Below are 19,482 nucleotides of genomic sequence, written 5' to 3'. Positions count from 1 at the left end.
TTCATTCTGATTAGCCTAAGAAGGGATCTGTATCTTAAAATTCATGACCAATTATGTAAATCAAAGGATTGATATATTAATAGCAACGGTCCTTAAGACCAACTACAGAGCTTAAGAGTAGGACGAGTCCATGATTTGACTCATTCATTAAATTTCTGAAAGCGACCCCCTCTTTTCTGCCTCTGTTAGAAAATTTCTGTGGAAAAATACCCAACCATGAAATAGAAACTCAGGGTTCTAGAAACCAGCTAACTGTGTATTTTTTTTGCTTCAGTTAAACTGCTTGTTTGCTTTACTTTGTCTGCAACTGCCAAGGAGTTTGTAGTTTTCCTGTGTTCTTTGCCTTTAAACCTCCCTTTAAATGCATTCAAGGCTGCTCTGTGAGAAGTGTTTTCCTGCTTGTAGTTACTGTTCTGCTTAATACAGACTCTCAGTTTGGATTTTGAGCTTGCTGAGTGCAGCTTGGATCTCTGCGATGCAAGAAGTACACAGCTGGAATATGAGAAGAAATGAAGAAAAGAAGGACATAATGCAGAAGGAGGTAGGTAGAATGAGAAAAGGGAAGAGAGAGATATTTGGAAGGATGCCTGGAAAGCAAAAGACAACCAAATGTTCTTAAGGTATGAAAATAAACTATTTCCAAAGTTTTATTTCTTTCAGGCTTACCTGCCAGCTAATACAATTCAGGGTGACGACTGGACCATAAGGGCTCTAGCCTGACCAGTGGAATAATCTAGGATTGATTCCTAAGATAGCAAAATGCTGCTTTGTGTTTTTAATACATTTCAAAATTCATATAATCCTGTTGTAGATAAATTCAGTAAAATAAATAAGTATATAAGCAAATTACCTTACTGAAACATGGTTTTTTATTCTTAAGTACTAATTTTTTTTCTCTTCTGCCCATTTTAACCATATGTTCGTCACTCATTGGCAACTGTGACTGGAAATTGTGAGAAATAAGGAATGGAACTTGATCTGTTAAATTTCAAACAAAATTCTGATGTTTTAGGTTTAGGTATGCCTGTTTAGGGATTATTCCTTGCTTAGAAGTTTAATAGTGTCAATACTATCATAGATTTTTAACCTTAAAAGGGAAATAACAATCGTGGTATATTTTGCAACAGTGTTTAAAGAATAAATTATCAGTGATAAATTTGAAACTCAGTGTTTTTACACAATTTTCTGACAGTCTTAAGTATTAAATTCTTGATTTTAAGAGCTTCAAATTTCAGATAAATGATATATAAGAGGAAAGAGATTTAAAAAAAAAAGGACTTTTTTGACATTTATGTCAAAATCGGTGTAACATTAAACCCAAACCAATTCTGGGTCACTCAGAAGTTGCTTCATTTGTCACAGGTGCTTCTTCAAGTACACTCAGCTGAAACAGTTCACAAACAAGCTCTCTGCAGTGGCAAGCACTTTCTCCCTCTACCAGCAGGGGCCACCCACTGCTCTCAGCTTTATAAAATTAGTTTAAGTCACGAATAAAGCTTACGATAGAAAGTTCCTGTGTGCAAAGTGTTATTATTTCACCGCAAGGACTTCCACCAAGTCACACACTAAGTGGTTCAATAAATAATGAGGTGGGTTGATTAATCACTAACAGTCCCGATTCATTTGCAGTATCTACGGCTTTCTTTGCCTGTTTTCATGTAGGCAACTTGCAACTGAAAATCAAATACGCAAATTTATTAAACTTTAACAAAGATCCAAATCCTGTTGCTTTGTCCTTTAGCAGCCCCTTTTCAAGGAGCATATCCCACATAAACGTGAATCCAGCTTATTTTTATCACAGGTTTAATGTCTATAGTCTCTCTCAGGCAACTTTGGTAGCAGATTTCATTATAGAATCCTCTCTAAGGTTATTAGTATTTGCCTATATCATTTGTTTGGAGTAAACACAGAGGTCAATATCAGTGACTCTGTGGTTATTGTTACTGAAATATCCCTGAACACACACCAAGTGTTTCTATGACAGAGGATAAACACTGCTTTTAAATAATAAGAAATTGGTTTTAAAGAAAAATGCCCCCTGTTCTGGAGCCTTCCACAGGGGGCCTCTGAAAGACTCTACCCACCAGGATATGGAAGGAGATACTGAGACTCAGAGCTAAATTTTGGGCAGAGTGCAGAAAACCTTATGGAAGAAGAAGGAGATAGAAAGACCAGGAGGGGACAGGAACTCCCCAAGGAGACTGATGGAGCCAAAGAAACCTGAGCCCAGAGCATCCTGAAGAGACCAATACTCCAACCAAGGACCATGCATGAAGATAACCTATACCCCCTGCTCAGACAAAGCCCATAAGCTTCTCAGTTTCCAAGTGGGTTCCCTAGTAAGGAGAATAGGGGCTGTCTCTGATATAAACTCAGTGGCCAGCAGCTTGATCACCTCCCTGGTGTGTGGGGGGGTGCAGGGCATGTTGATGCAACCAGCCCTGATGAGACCTGATAAGCTAGGGTCAGATAGAAGGGGAAGAGGTCTTCCCCTATCAATGGGTTAGGAAAGGGGCATAAGGGGAGAAAAGGGAGGGTTGGTGGGACTGGGAGGAGATTAGGGAGGGGGCTACAGCCAGAATACCAAGTGAATAATTTGTAATACATTGATTAATTAATATTTAAAAAAATGGTAGTTCCCCCTTCGTAGACTTTGACTGCTTGGGATGAAATTCAATAGAAATACTTAAACATTCACCAAATTAAATCACTTTATAATATGAATGCTGCCAAGCACTTTGAACTAATAGAACACTGGAAAATTTGCACAATATCAAAGTAAAATTGAAAATATGCTTTATGGAGTGAGAAAGAGCAAGAACATTGATTTTTGGACATACAAGTGCTTATATTGTAATGGGTCTACTCAACCACAGGGACAGTCTTAATGAGACCTTATATATATATTTTTATATTATATTTAATGATTGATATTTTATATTTACATGATATATTTATATATGAGTAAAACTTTGCATTTTGAATCCCATTAACTTTTTTTTTCCTTAATAGAGGTAATTTTACTGGTTAATTTCCATCCTGATTATATTGGTGGTGGATGGGCTCCTTCCAGCTTCTGCTAGGAACTAAAGGACGTTGCTCAGATGCACACCTCCAACATTACCAAATGCTTTCTCCTACAGTGAGCTTATTCTTCTTGTCTGCTCTAAGGAAAAACGATCCAGAAAAACCACGCTTTCATTGACTACCTTTCCCATGACTGAACAGGATAATTCTAATGTTTTTTTTTTTTGAACCTCACTTTTAGGCTCATAGTGACAAAATTATCACAGCTCGTTTAAGGAAATTCTAATTTGTTTCTTACCCAGTATGAATGGAATCACATTCAAAATAATTATATTTTATATTTATATTCAAAATATTTATATTTCCTACTTTCTCATATGAACTCTATGAAGATTTCAGAGAAAGTGTGCTGTTTAATCTTAATTTCTCGAGTTTGAAGTTTTCATTATAACATTTCAACCAACAACCGTTGCTCTTATTATACTAGTTGCTGTCCTCAGTCCTTACCTTGTTTCACTCCTATATCTGCTTCACAAAGTACATTCAGTTTCTTTTTTTTCTTTTTTCTTTTTTACATCTGTCTGACACTTTATTGATTAGTGGGCCCGCTTAAGTTAATCTTTTTTTTTCTTTTTTTTAAATTTTTCATCAATTACACTTTATTCATTCTGCATCCCCCCATAAGCCCCTTCCTCCTCCCCTCCTGATCCCACCCTCCCTCCTCCCTCTGCTTGCATGCCACTCCCCAAGTCCACTGATAGGGGAGGTTCTCCTCTCCTTTCTGATCTTAGTCCATCAGTTCACATCAAAAGTGGCTGCATTGTCCTCTACTATGGCCTGGTAAGGCTGCTCCCCCCCCAGGGGGAGGTGACTAAAGAGCAGGCCAGTCAGTTCATGTCAGAGGCAGTCCCTCTTCACATTACTATGTAACCCAATTGGACTCTGAACTGCCCTGGGCTACATCTGTGCACGGGTTCTGGGTTATCTCTATGAATAGTCCTTGGATAGTATGAGTCTCTGGGAAGTTCCCTGTGTTCAAATTTTCTTGTTCTGTTGCTCTCCTTGTGGAGACCCTGTCCTCTCCAGCTCTTACTATTTCCCAGTTCTTACGTAAAATTCCATTCACTCTGCCCAACAGTTGCCCATCAGGCTCAGCATCTGCTTTGATAGTCTGAAGGGCAGAGGCTTTCAGAGGCCCTCTGTGGTAGGTTCCTAGGTTGTTTCCTGTTTTCGTCTTCTTCTGATGTCCATCCTCTTTGCCTTTCCGGATGGGGATTGGACATTTTTGTTAGGGTCCTCTCTCTTGCTTAGTTTCTTTAGATGCACAGGTTTTAGTGGGTTTGTCCTATGTTGTATGTCTATATGAGTGAGTATATACCATGTGTGTCTTTTTGCTTCTGGGACAACTCACTCAGGATGATCCTTTCCAGATCCCACCATTTACCTGCAAATTTCATGATTTCCTTATTTTTCATTGCTGAGTAATATTCCATTGTGTAGATGTACCACAATTTCTACGTTCAGTTTCTTAATTGCAATGTCTCCCATGTTTTTGCTTTTGTTATTCACTATTTTTGTACTTTTCATTATGTGACAATGTATTGCTGATGTTCATATGCAGATACGCGGTTGCTTCTTTATATATTGCTTTGCGAACTGAATGAGAAAGGAGGCCACCATTTTATTTTTTACTCATCTGTATCCAGAAAATACTCCAAAGAAAACTGGCTCTCCTTCCTCCAACAGCCATTAAGTGGCGTCTCCCGCATGCATGCTGAACACTGATTGGCTAGTTCTTGTGCAGACCTTACATAGACATCCACAAATGAGGTGCTTTATGTGTATAATGGCTCTGTCATTTTCAGAAGTCACTCTTTTGCAGCAGTCCTCTCCAACTTCTGGCTCTTATAAACTTTATGGTCTCTCTTTTGGAGACATCCCAGTTTTTGTGCTGAAGGGTGATACAGCTATTGCATGTGGGTTTAAGTATCTCATAATCAGTTATTCTCTGTACTTTGAGTAGTTGGAAGTCTTTGTGTCGACCAAGGAAGTTGCTCTGAACAGTGATGACAGCTGCAAAAATCTATGGATGTACGGATATATATTTAGAAGATAGTTTGATATTATATACATTTGTTCTCTCATTGAGTAACGGTGCTCCTGTGGATGCTCTAATTGTACGCAGTGAGTTGTAAAGACAAAGGGAAGAGGAAATGAAGTTGGAAGCAATGTGGAAAGTTTTGAGGAGAAGTTAGAAGGGACAGAAACACATCCTACTCCAGTTACAATTAAGGTTCATAGAATGTCGCAGAAAGGCGGTTGAAAGATTCTTAGATGCCAGAAGAAAATGACCCCAGTTGCAAAATTGTCTCTTCTATATATGGCAGGAAAGTGGCACCCATGAAACGAACAAACAAAAGGTACCTAACAAGATATACACAATGAGAATATCAGTGGCTACACCAATGAGGATGAAAGAAACTCACAAGGCCCTAACCCTAGACAGAGGCTATAGGCAGTTTATACTGCTGAGAGAGGGATTATCTGTGTTCTACAGAGACGAAACCCCTGGATAAGTTATTCAGTACGAAGTGGTCAATTCTAGACAAATATACATATGCCCAAAACTAAATAGATTCAGCATTCATAGGCATATATGCAAAATACTTAAAGAAGTCATGAATTTGAAGGAGTATTAGGGGAACAAGTGGAAGGATTGAAGTGGAATAGATGGCAAAAGAAATGATGTAAATACAGTACTCATGCATCAGATTATCAATAGCAATACAAATCAATATATTTAAGAACGCCTTTAGGAAATGAAATTTGAAAATTAAAACATCTAGGATCAGTGAAAGGGAAGCATTGATGCATTGCTTTATAATGTCGGAAAATATTAGTGGGAAAACAATAGGTAAAGTAATAATCACTCTTCACTCTAATATTTTCCTTTCTCTGGGCTCTCCCAGTTCATTCCAATTCAGACTCCTCATTGCATTTCTTGTCTAGAATACAAGTTATATCACACCTCTTCTTTTATCAGACATTTTAGAAATTTTACTTTAGAGAATATATTTGAGACTTGAGTTTTTTGAGTGTTTATCTAATCAATTGTTCGAATATAAGTAAATCCCAGTCTTAGCTTTATAATATACTCAAATGAATGCATATGAACCATCAATATAGTGCATGCAGAGACAGTTCTTGTGTATGTCCTCCAAACGCTCCCTTTCTTCTGCACTGCTGCTTCTTGAATGGGACGTTCCATGAAGGCACAAAGGCATTTTGTAGATTAGATTATATAGACTAATGGGTAATATTAGACAATAATAATTTTTCAAGTCAGTGACAAAAAATTACCCACTAATAAACTACTATTTTATTGTTTAAAACTTTTATTTGACATGTCAAGGCCTCATTTCATAGAACCTGGCTAGCCTTGAAAGTTCACCAAGTTCTCTCAAGTACAATCTTTTTGAAATAGTACTAATTGTCCTCATCTACACATTTTCTCTAAAGGCAACTTAGTACCTAAATTCAAAACTTGATTGAAAAAATAAAGTCTAAAATTACTACTTTTGATGAAGTGTATGAGATTATAGAGTTTTTTACTCATTTTGTTTATTTTTGTATGCATATCTGTTTTGTTTTTCAAGACAAAACGGTATTATTTTTAAAAATTATAAATGATATAGTCTTTAAGTTATCCAAAAGTTCCCTGCATTTATCTCATAAGATTGGAATAAATAGAAATAATAGAGGAAAGAGCAAGTTTTCAAATTCATGTCAAATGATGGTATATGAGGTTTAGAAGCTGGGTGGCAGAGGGAAGGAGAATACCAGCCATATTACTAAGTAAAAGGATTTTTAAAAAGTGAAGGGGCCTAGGAGAAGAAGAGGGAGGGAGGGTAGGTTTGGGATGGGATGGGGGAGGGAACTACAGTTGGGATACAAAGTGAATAAACTGTAATCAATAAAAATTAATTAATTAATTAATTAAAAAAGAAAGAAACAGAAAAAAATGGATACAAAGATTACTAAAGGCAATCAAAACCACATGTTATCATTAAAGTAAATCCAATATATATTTTTTCAATCAATACAAAATTGTACTGGGGTTGTGAAAACTTTCAATATTTTCTGTTTTCATGTTTACACTAATATAATTTTATATCAACATGTCATACCTGGTGATTTGATCAAACTTTAATCCTATTGTATGGTTTCATAAAGTAAAGTAATTTATTACTTGCAGAAAAATCTTGAAAATAAATAACATTAAAACAAATGTTTAATTTTCAGAAAACATAAATAAATAAACCATGAAATTGAATTCTTATTATTTACTCACAATGATTCAATACAAATTATTGTATAAAGGTTAATTTTTATCCAGATCTCATAATGAGGGCTATTATTCCAGGTAGAATGAGGTATGATGATGGCAAGTTCACAGCTAGATTGATCTACCATTTGACTCAACCCTAGTCTGGATGACAGCACAAGTTCAAGGCCAGCAATATGGTGAGATCTTAAAATGGGCTGATGACATAGCTTTGTGCTTCAGTTAGAGTGCTTGTTTGAGTTCTGCTAAGTCCTATCTTCAAAGAAAAAAAATAAAAGAACCAGTTATTGTGAAATATAACCCAGAGGTAGTACTTTCATATGCATGACTATGTTGTATGTTATTTCACTGTACTTTGGATTCCTATTCAACTATTTGATAATTTTATGGAATATACTTTCTATATGGAGAAAACATGCTGTATTGAAAAATTGTTGGAAGTAATTATAATATCAGGATCTTATTAAGTCCATAGAATAATTTGCTAGAGTCAAATACTTACAAATCAATTGAAGAACAATAAATCTGAATCCATAAATGAATAATAATTATGCCATTTTCAATAAACCAAATACTTGACTTGAGTTGGGAGATTAAGACACTGATTTTAAAATGGCCACAATAAATCAGGTGTGGTGGCACATGCCTTTAATCCTAGCACTCAGGGAGGCTTATGCAAGTGGATCGCTGTGCTTTCAAGGCCAGCCTGATCTACAAAGTGGGTCCAGGACAGCCAATAAACCCTGTTTTTAATGCCCCCTCACTCCCAAAAGGCCACAGTATCGCCATGCAAAGCCAATCTTTCCTTTGAGTTTTCAAGCCTATTTTACTTAATTAAAAAAAAAAATAAAACCCACCTGCATTTTGTTTATTTTGAAAATCCTTCTGAGAAGCTTACAAGCTAGAGTCCCTGGAGTAGGGGTCCAATCAGGCTCCATGACCGTATTGCTTCTGTTCTATTCTGTAAAAGATAAAACCCACGACGGTTATCCCAAGAGAACAGCCCCAGTTATAAAAGACCGTCGAGTTGTAGCGCTGAAAGAGCTGAAAAGAATCCCATGGGATCCATACAAAACATTTCATACAGAATAAATTTTCACCACCTCTACATAACTTATTTTATTATGCCATGTTTACAGCTTTGGTATTTTGTTACTCTGAGCATCATTACTGGGAATTGAGGTGTCGGCACTAGTTTACAGTAATATACACTGTGGGCTTTGGTGCACAGTGGAGCTATTAATTTCTAGCACATTTGGTTTTAATGCTTTAAGCCCTCAATTTCATATAATTTTTAGTAAAATTTCAATTAAGATTATTTGTTTTTTTAGACACCATATTTACCAAATATTCACATATTAAAATGACAATGATTTATCAAATATATATTAGGTATATTGGTTGAGTAAGGAAATGAACATGGGTTGTAGAAGATAGTTCTGTTGATAAGGTGATTGTTAAGTGAGATGATAACCTGAGAGTAGATCTCTGGTATCCATATGAAAAGTTGGACAAAGCAGCACAGAGCTGTAATCAGGGTGTTCAGTCAAGACTGGTGAATCCTGTAGGGCCTGTGGATGAGTCTAGACTAACCTATACGCTTAGGTTTAATGAGAGATAAAGTCTTAAAAGATGAAGAGTAATCAGAGAAGATACCTGGCACTGCCCTTGACTTACACAAATGCACACATAGGCATATATTCCTCCACAAAATCATGCATATGCAAGTGAGCAGATGAGCACGTACAAAACACAAACATACACAAGCAAAGACACCCCACACTCATGTGCTCACACACATGCTCACATGCACCACACACATACAAACACACACAGGCACAAACATGCATGCATACATACTCTCCTTATAAATAAGAAGCCGTCTTCTTTTCATAAAAATCCAATTAAGTTTCTTTCCTTGTGATATTATTAAATTATGGAACTGTAAACTATGAACCTTCCCCTGTGCATTTGCCCATTAATTAAGTTAATTTTATTGAAAGCTATAACTTCTCTCAGAACAGATTGAGAATCGAGTGAAGGTGAGTTTAGTTACCAATACATAGTTTGAACAAATAAAAAACTATTGCATTCATGCCCTCCCCCCAAAAAAATCAAACATCCCTTATTAAAATATACTTCTATAAAGAGAGTACCTAGCCTTAGCAAGTATGTTTAATTTGCTTATCTTTACAGAGAATTAAGTCATCTATAATGCTTTAAGGTCTTGAATACTCCTAAAATATTAGTAATGTAAAAGGAAACAAAACTGAGACATAATTTTGACGTGTAACTTCTTGCAGACATCTTAAATTGTGGTGATCAGATGTGTTTCTTTTCTATAGTTCCTTTTAGAATGCACATATTTACCTAAATTTCTAGTTCATAATATATACAGTATCAGGACTACTATAAGAATTTTTTTTTAATTTCTTCTATTCAACAGCACATAAACATTATATGAAGAGGTATACATAAATGTCAATCGGTACATTTTTATTCAAAAATATGTTACATTTAGTATACATGTAAAGTAATTATTTTAGTGTTAATAAATGTGAAGGACTGGTGTAGATGCAAATCAATACAACCCTGAGATTTCACCCTACACCTATCAGAATGGCTAAGATCAAAAAATTAAATGACAACACTAGCTGGAGTGGTTGTAGAGAAAGGGGAACCCTCCTCCACTGCTAGTGGGAATGTCAACTTGTACAACTACTTTGGAAATCAATCTGGTGCATTCTCAGAAAATTAGAAATAGAGCTTCCTCGAGATCCAGCTATACCACTTCTGGGCATATATCCAAAATATGCTCAGGTGCACAACAAGAACATTTGTTCAACCATGTTTGTAGTAGCTATATTTGTAATAGCCAGAACCTAGAAATAACCCATATGTCCCTCATTGGAGGAATGGATACAGAAATTGTGGCACTTTTACACAATGGAATACTACTCAGCAATTAAAAACAAATAAATGATGAAATTTGCAGGCAAATGGTAGGATCTAGAAAAGATCATCCTGAGTGAGGTATCCCAGAAACAGAAAGACACACACAGTATATACTCCATTATAAGTAGATACTAGACCTGTAACATAGGATAAACATACTAAAATCTGTACATCTAAAGAAGATAAACAAGAGGGAGGACCCGGAGTAAGATGATCAATCCTCACTTAGAAAGGCAAATGGAATGGACATTGGAAGAAGGAGAAAACAAGAAACGGGACAGAAGCCTACCATAGAGGACCTCTGAAAGACTCTACCTAGCAGTGTATCAAAGCAGATGCTGAGATTCATTACCAAACTTTGGGCAGAATGCCAGTGGTCATATGGAAGAAAGGGAAGTTAATAAGACCTGGAGAAGATAGGAGCTCCACAAGGACCAAATATATCTGGCCACATAATAAATGTGAAGGAATGGACCTAGGAGGGAAAATATGGAAGGAAAAAAGAATAAAAAGATACAGAAACATATATCCTTCTGAAATCTTTCTTCCAAATAACGTGTTTGACACATAGATGCCTTGTTAATTTCCACCATGTTTATTACATTGGAGATGTGGCTTAAGAGAAGGATAATTAAGTCAATAAGAGGTTTACCTTGTTTTGAGCCTGTGGTGGCATGGTACATGATAAATCATGATGGAAGCACAGAAAGGAGCAAGGAAGGAGTAGGAGGAAAGCAGGGAGGGAAGTGGGAGGAAGAGAAAGGAGAAAAAGGAATAAAGAGGAAAAGGAGAAAGGGAGGTGAAAGTGGAAGGGGTATAAGTAGATGGGAGGAATAGAGGCAGGCGTGGAGGGAGAGAGTCTAACATAATACATAGGAGCTGATGTAACTATAATCTCAAATGAATGTTTGAATTCACATTGGCCCCTTCAGAAAGTATTTACACAGTTTGTATGGATTGGAACATTATCCAAATAAAACAAAGTGTAACAAAAATTAAACGTGTGGGACCAGACAATCAAATAGGAAGATCAAAGCCTTAGTGGCAGATGTAATAATAAGCCTATGGGGACAAGATTTACTACAACAGTAGGGAGCTGCTTAGATTAACATTCCTTCAATCTCAGACAAGAGACACCTATTCTAACCGACACTGTTTATTGACATCTTTTTGTTTAGATAAACTTTTATATGTTTTTTTTAAATATGTGACACATTTTTCTTTTCCTTTTTTGAAATATATCATTATTACTACTATTATTATTATTAATTTACTATTTATTTACTTTGTATCCCAGTTGTAGCTCCCTCTCTCATCTCCTCCAGGACCCACCCACTGTTCCTCTTCCTCCCCTGTCCCTCTTTCTTTGTCCACTGATAGGAGAAATCCTCCTCCCCTACTCTCTGATCCTAGTCTATCAGGTCCCATCAGGACTGCCTGGATCTTCTTCCTCTGTGGACTGGCTAAATTGCCCCACCAGAGAGAAGGGATTTAGATAATATGGCTTGATTATTTCTGTCTTTAAGTGCAAGTGGCTAATTGTCTAAGTTAGAAAATAAGAAATGCTAGCTCTGGATATTTGTAGGTTCATTAAGATCTAATTGTACCTTGATAAACATAAAGGGAAAATAAGATTAGTTGAAAGACAATGGATTAAAGAGAAAACTACTGAATTTGGTCAGTCTGTTTACTTAAAAGATTGTTGTAAACATCAGAATGGAAATGAAGAAATACTTTACGCTGGGAAGAAGTTTTTGCCTGTATTTCCACAGGTGATGAAAGACTATGCATTCCATCAAAATTGATAAGGATCTGATCTGAATAAGATAACCTTCCACATCAAAAGTGCAACTCAGTGACCGACCAGAAAATTGATGATCTTACAGGGAAAAAGGAAATGTAGAAAGACAAAAATATATCAGTGAAATAAAAAGAAAAATGAAACAGTTTACCAATGATTTATATAAAATAATTCTCTTAAAATAATGTCTTTGTTTTGTAATCAGCACAACAAAGTGTCAAAAATACAGCCCTCATATGTATTTGGCACTCACTGTTACACATTCTGGAAATAAGGATAGAGCTTTCATCAGCCCTTAACTTGATTATCTTAAAGAGATGTAAACAAAGCAAAACAAACCCAAATGTACAGAACATCATAGTCTATTTACCCCATTATAAATTTTATTAGTTGCTTCTTTGTAACTGTGGTAGAATAGCCTCACAAAAACAAGGCAAGGAAGCAGAGGAGGCACACTTCATCTGTATTTGAAAGAAGAGAGGAGTCAGGGGTGGGGGAGAAAGGAGAGAAGAGAGACAGAGACAGACACAGAAAGACAGAGATGGAGAGACAAAGAGACAGAGAGAGAGGCAGAGGGAAAGAGAGAGACAGAGTCAAACAGAGACAGGGACAGGAGACACAGAGAAACAAGAAACACACAGAGACAATGAATAGAAATTTCTGCATGTGAAAATGTGTGTCTCTGCATTTGTATGTGTCACTTGTGCTTTTTCTTTGGATCTCTTTTTGTATTTGTTTTCTGTTCTGCTTTGTTTGTTTTTATTTTATTATGTTTAGATGCTTGTTTGTATTGAAATGAGAGAGATAGAAAGAGTGAACTTGTATGGATGGAAAATTGAGATGATCTAGAAAGGGTTTGATGAAGGAAAACCAGAATAAGAATATATAGTGTAAAAAATTATCAGTTGAAAATAAAAAAAAAAAAAGCCTGCTCTCAGTGATGTACTTCCTATGGAAAAGCTCTTCCTTTAAAGGTCCCATATTCTTTCGTTTTAAAAAAATTTATTTATTTTTATTAATTACAGTTTATTCACCTTTTATCTAAGCTATAGCCCCCTCCCTTGTCCCCTTCCCAAAAACATCCTCACTCCCTCATCTCTTCCCATGACCCCTCTACAAGTCCACTGATAGGAGAGGTCCTCCTCCCCTTCTATCTGACCCTAGTTTATCAGGTCTCATCTGGATTGGCTGCATTGTCTTTCTTTGTGGCCTGGTAAGGCTGCTCCCTCCTCAGGGGGAGTTGATCAAAGAGCAGGCCTTATAAACAATGACTAGAGGTCACTGCTTTGCAAATATGCTGTAAATGCCTTGGCATTCTTCTTCTTCTTCTTCTTCTTCTTCTTCTTCTTCTTCTTCTTCTTCTTCTTCTTCTTCTTCTTCTTCTTCTTCTTCTCTTTCTTCTTCTAAATACCTTGGCCTACTAACCCTTCTATTTCTTTCTTAGTGATATATAATTTAATTTTGATTTATTATTTCACCTTTTACAAGTGATCATTGGCTATAGAAACTCTAGGAAATATATGTGTAGCACACAAGTTGTTTTCTTAAGAAAGAATACTTGATTGCAGAAGAATAATTTTCAGACTGTTGGCTTTGGTCTCTCAAAAATATACAAATTTATTACTTTAGGACCCATCAGTCAGTTGTAGTACCCCAAACTGAGGAAGAGTAACATAGTGCATCATTTAACCAACTATCAATTGGTCCGGCTTCCAAGGCATGGAAGCATAAAAGCCTGGACACTAAACCTAGAATTGAAAGCTGACTCAATATTATTAATATTAATTAAAATGAATTATTTAGATGGTCAAATTTTAGGCTTGTTTAAAGAAAATGTATTTGGGCTACTTCCACTTGCTTGTAAGTAGTTTATTTAACACAAGAGTTAATTCAGAATGGGTGTCTATGTAGAAACGGTTTTACAAACCTTATGAAGGAATATCTATTATGTGGCTTGTTTGCATTTTACATGTGTCATCTTATTTAGGGAAGTTAATGAGCTGGTTTTCATTCTAAGCCTTTGCGTAATTTTCCAATCTGTTTTTCCCCAATACGCCTCAGGTCAAGTATCCCACACTTGAAGGTGCACTTTACCCTGTCTTACAGTTGTTGTTCATTATCCCACAGACGCTGTATGTCTCAGAGGAAGGACATGTCTATTACGACTTGCTGTAACTTCTTTTTTTTTTTCTTAGAAAAGGAAGTGGAAATGAGCTTAATTTAATGATGAATTTAGTAGATATAATGAACATATTCATAGCTAATAAAATACAATAAAAGTTTTAAGCCCAAAAGCTGACAATTTTGAACATCCGTTACTGACAATAACAAACATAATCTCAAACAGTAGCTAAAAAGTTGCTAAATTTCTAGTCCAAAAGTATTTATTCATTCAATCCTGAAACTATTCTTCTGTAGATAAGAACCAATTTGACATCACTAGAAGTTAGAAAAATGGGTGGCAGAATAAATTAAAAAGAAGAATAATGAATTATTTTTAAAATATGAGGGTTTAGAGCTTTTTAAATGAATGCTTTAATGAATCACTGCTAATCAATTTAAAATTTGAGAGGAAGTTTCCAACTAAAGTCTACTAAATTTTACGTAATAATAAATTTGATAATGAATGCTGCTATGAGTGTGAACTCACTCATGTGTGTGTGTGTGTGTGTGTCTGTGTGTGTGTGTGTGTGTCTGTGTGTGTGTTTGTGTGCTTGCATGTCCTTTATATTGAACCTATGGCTTCTAGCATGATTGGTAACCTCTCTAACGCTGTCTTACTTTGGAAATAATTCTACTAATGATAGAATAATCTCTACCTCAAAAAAGCTATTCATATCTGAGGATCAAACCCAGTGAAAGGCCATCTTTCAGTCATAAATCCATTGCCTTTGCACACGTCACCCTAGCGTGATGAAAGTCTTGCTCCTTTTTGTGACATTTAAAATTCCAAGCCTCTGGCATATCACAAAAGAACAAACTGCAATAAACTAATTCCGTACTTCTGATTTAGAAGCCCAACTTTGAAACAAATAATTTTCAGTCAAAGTCCTTTGAATAGAACTAATCTTATATCCTTAACATAAGTGCAAGGCTTAGAAAACAAAAGAGTTGTGTGATATCTATGACACAGGTATTATACTTTCCTTTACAAGATATGAGTTTTGAACATTGCATTTTTAAAGCTTAAAATTTCTATAATGTTGTTTGCTGCACTCTGTATTAGGTATCTATTGCTGTCCAATAAACTAATAAAAACACAGCAATTTAAAATAGGAAGCAAAGTCTCAGTTTCCTTGCAGTGGTGTAATTAGATTTCTTTAGCTGGATGTCTCTGCTGCTGGGACCAAAGTGAGGTTGTGGCCCATATTTCCGTCTGAGTGGTAGGCATGCAGTGTTGTCAGGATGACTTGTTCACATGGCGATTGGCATGAAGCTTCAACATTTTCACTACGAGGCCTGCCAACAGGAGAGCAAGAATGTTGTTAAGACAAGGCAGCTCACCTTTCCTACAGTGAAACTGCTATGTCTTTGAGCATCTGGCACCAGAGAAAAACATTTGAGACAGGCACTCTACTTAAGTAACAGATCAAAGGCTTAAACTGTGCAAGACCCTGATTTTAATCCCAACCCCATAAGAAGAACAAAAGAGTAATTGCATTGATTTCATTAGGAATTATAGTCAGTGACTGCGTTCAGCAACACTGAGGGTTGAAGGAGATTACATGACTGATTCTTATTTTGAAGAGCATGTCAAATGATTGTGAACATGTATTAAACAACTTCACCCGGCAGTTCTCACATACAGGTACAAACCTTGTTGCCAAGAGTCAGTTCACAGAACACTAGATTCAGTTTAAATTGGTATCTGATCCACACTTTTCCTGAGTGGAGTGACATGGACATGAGTACGTCCCTTCCGTGAAACTTCTAGTTTGGATGGATACGAGAGTTTAGCCCTGCAACGTTCGTTTCTTTCTGTGATCTGTATTACTGCTTATATCGTAAGAACTTCCTGGAGATTCACTGAAATTACGTAGATAACATGTTGATCACTGTGAAAACTGCATAGCCAGAGAATTGTGCACACTGATGGTGCTGGTTAGGGTATCAATATAACAATCACAGACAGATGGGAAGAGCCTTAACCATGTGTTTTGCTTTGCTAAGATCCTGTCATATGTTATGTGTCAACTAAGCTCCAAAAGCAAAAGAATTCCCAGGGTTTGTGCAGTCCCAGTTCCTTTCTCTAGGGTCTGTTTGAAATGCATAACAGTGTAGAGGGGAAAGCAGATTATGTTACATTCTTTAACATTGCAAACTGGAAAAGCCACCCTTCGCTTTGAAGTTTTCATTATGTTCTTATCATGCGGCCATGCTCAAGTTTTGGGAAGATTATAAAAGAAAAGGATAAGATTTGCAGGAAACTCAAGGTAGAATGGTGTGAACCTGAAAGCAAAATATTCTGATTTAATTCTTCTTTGAATAAATAGTCACACAGCCCAAAATAAAGAAGCCAGACGGCACAATTTTTTAAAGTCTTTTTAACCTGAACAAAATACTATGATGGATGAAAAAGGGGAGGTGAGTCACACATAAGATCATACAACTACAGGATTAAAAAGTTGATTTACTGATTAGTTGAATTCTTACACAGTCTACTCCCAAATAGCTGTTTAGTTCAAGTTTTCAGGATTAGCATCTTTTACTATTTTGCCAACTTAGAACTAATACTAGGAAACTATAAGAAGATAAAAATAAAAGTTGCTGTCCTTTTCTTCCTTTACTAGAGATGAAATTAAAATGCATGCTAGATTACAATCTTCCCCAAGGGAAATTATTCCCATGGTTTCACATTGTAAGAAATATCCTGAACAAATTTTTAAACATTTTTTTCTAAAATCTTGTATTATTCACTATTAAATCATTAAAACTTTTTATAATGCCTTTAAAAGCCCATGACAATCCACCCATGAAGTGAGGCCTTTTCTACACCCTTCATCTTTTTTTTTTGTACTGCCTTGTCAGAAGAAGACGTTCGTAAGCCTTAACCATGTGTTTTGCTTTGCTAAGATCCTGTCAACAAAGCTCCAAAAGCACAAGAATTCCCAGGGTTTGTGCAGTCCCAGGTTCTTTCTGTAGTGGATTTTTGAAATCCGTAACAGAATATAGCAGAGAGCAGATTATATTTTATTTTTTACATTGCCCACTGGAAAAGTACTTGTTATTTGAAGTTTGGAGTTATATAAATTAATTTAGAAGTGTGAGAGAGAGAAAAAACAGAAAAGAGAGACAGAGACTGACACAAAGAGAGAGACAGACACACACACAAAGAGAGAAAGAGAGAGAGAAAGAATACTTTTGGATGTCAAAGGGACAACCTTTGTAAGTCACTTCTCTCTTACCATATGGATGCTGGGGACTGAATTCAGAAAATTAGGATTGACAGCAGGTGCCTCTACTTACTGAATCCTCAGAAAAACTATGTTGTCCTCCTAATTACAAAAAGATATGCTTTAATGTTTATTGTATAAATTTTCAGGAGGCACATGCCATGATATAATTTTAACTCAGTATAAGTCTGTGATTTTCATAATGTCAGGAAATATTATAAGAAATAACGGAAACAGGGTAAAATGGTAACGTAAGGGAACAAGCAAAGATCCTTCAAATATCTAAGTCCAACATAGCTTTTAATCCATATTTTCCTCTTTTCATCCTTCCATACATACAAGCCACCATTTAAAAAATACTAGATGTCAAATGTATGTGTTCTTTTTAAACATGTTAAGTGTTATTATTACATTAAATCATGTATTTCACTACATGAAGAAATTAAAAAACCTAAATATTTTGCTTTGAAACACAGCTTACATTTAGACTACTAAAATGAGAGAGGGAACCAGGGTTGCAACTGCTTTTCAGCTGTTAAATACAAACAAACTAATAAATACCTTTTTCCCCTCAGAAACAATTTAATTCAGTGATTTTTGTAGTAAACCATAATGAAAATAATCTGTCACCTCAATATATATATTTTTTTGCTATTTCAGAAAGCCTTGGGATCTTTTTCAGTGTAAACCAAGTAAGACAGTTAATCTAAATAAATCGTGAATAATACCAAATACATTTTAAATTCAAAGAATCACCAAAGACTGTTGAAGAGTGCCCTGTACCTTAACAGAATAAATTTGAAAGTGCTGAAATGAATATAAAAATTAAAAATTGGTGAGATTCCATATTAAACCTGTCAGAATGGCTAAGATCAAACACAGAAGTGACATCTCATGCTGGAGAGGATGTAGAAAAAGGGGAACCCTCCTCCACTGCTGGTGGGAATGTCAACTTGCACAGCCACTTTGGAATTCAATCGGGTGGCTTCCCAGAAAATTAGAAATTGATCTACCTCAGGGCTCCTGGGCATATCCCCAAAGGAGGCTCCATTTTATCACAAGGACATTGACCCAACTATGTTCTTCACAGCTTTATTAATAGTAGATAGAAACTGAAAACAGCCTAGATGTCTCTCACCTGAAGAATGGATAAAGAAAATTTACATGTACACAATGGAGTATTATGCAGCTGTTGAGAACAACGGTGCCATGAACGTTGCAGGCACATAGATGGAACTAGAAAAATAATATTCTGAGTGAGGTGACCTATACCCTAAAGACAAATATGATTACTCACTTATAAGTGAATATTAGCTGTAAAGCAAAAATTATCATGCTACAGTCCACAGATTTAGAGATGTTAAGTAAAAAGAAGGGCTTAATGAAGGAAGTAAGGATCTGCCTGTGAAGGGGAAATAGAATAGATTTCATGGACTGGCATGGGTTTCTTTGGGAGTAGGAGTGATTAAGTAGGGAAGGGGAAGAAAATAATTGGAGAGACAACAGGAATTGGGGAGGTGTGCCTTTTGAAGGGTGAGGTGGAAGCCTATTGAAATGGAAACTCCATGGAATCTACAAGAGAAACTCTGGCAAATATTCCTAGTAATGAGAGCCACAGAGGCCAAAACTGGTCATCTTCTGTAACCAGGCAAGGCCTCAATTGGAGGGACTGAGACACCAACCAAGCCACAAAACCTGCCTACAATACGTCCTGCCTTCAAAGTGTTCTGGGACCAGAGCCTAGCAGAACTGTCATCAAAGAGACCATAGAGAGTTCATCCAGCAACTGATGGGAGCAGATGCAGAGTACCACTGCTAATCATTAGGCATAGCTCTAGGTGTGCTGAGGAGGAGGGGAGGAAGGATCTGAGGAATCAGTAGGGTCAGGGACACCCAATAAGAACATAGCCTAAAGAACCAACTGACAGGGACTCATGGAGACTCGCGGAGATCAGGTACAC

The 19,482-nt window shown here is 36.3% G+C and overlaps 1 long non-coding RNA gene across 1 annotated transcript in view; it reads left to right on the top strand.

The window, feature by feature from the left end:
- Positions 1 to 279: 279 nt before the first annotated feature.
- The window catches only part of LOC132655423 (uncharacterized), a 231,490-nt gene continuing 212,287 nt past the window's right edge, over positions 280 to 19,482 (top strand). The window contains exon 1 of the long non-coding RNA XR_009593234.1: positions 280 to 541. This is a non-coding gene — a long non-coding RNA (uncharacterized LOC132655423). The remainder of the gene's footprint in view (positions 542 to 19,482) is intronic.

Source organism: Meriones unguiculatus, chromosome 7, assembly GCF_030254825.1.
Source record: "Meriones unguiculatus strain TT.TT164.6M chromosome 7, Bangor_MerUng_6.1, whole genome shotgun sequence".
Lineage (NCBI taxonomy): Eukaryota > Metazoa > Chordata > Mammalia > Rodentia > Muridae > Meriones > Meriones unguiculatus.
The sequence above is the reverse complement of the archived record's forward strand: the minus strand, read 5'-3'. Positions and strand labels throughout refer to the sequence as shown.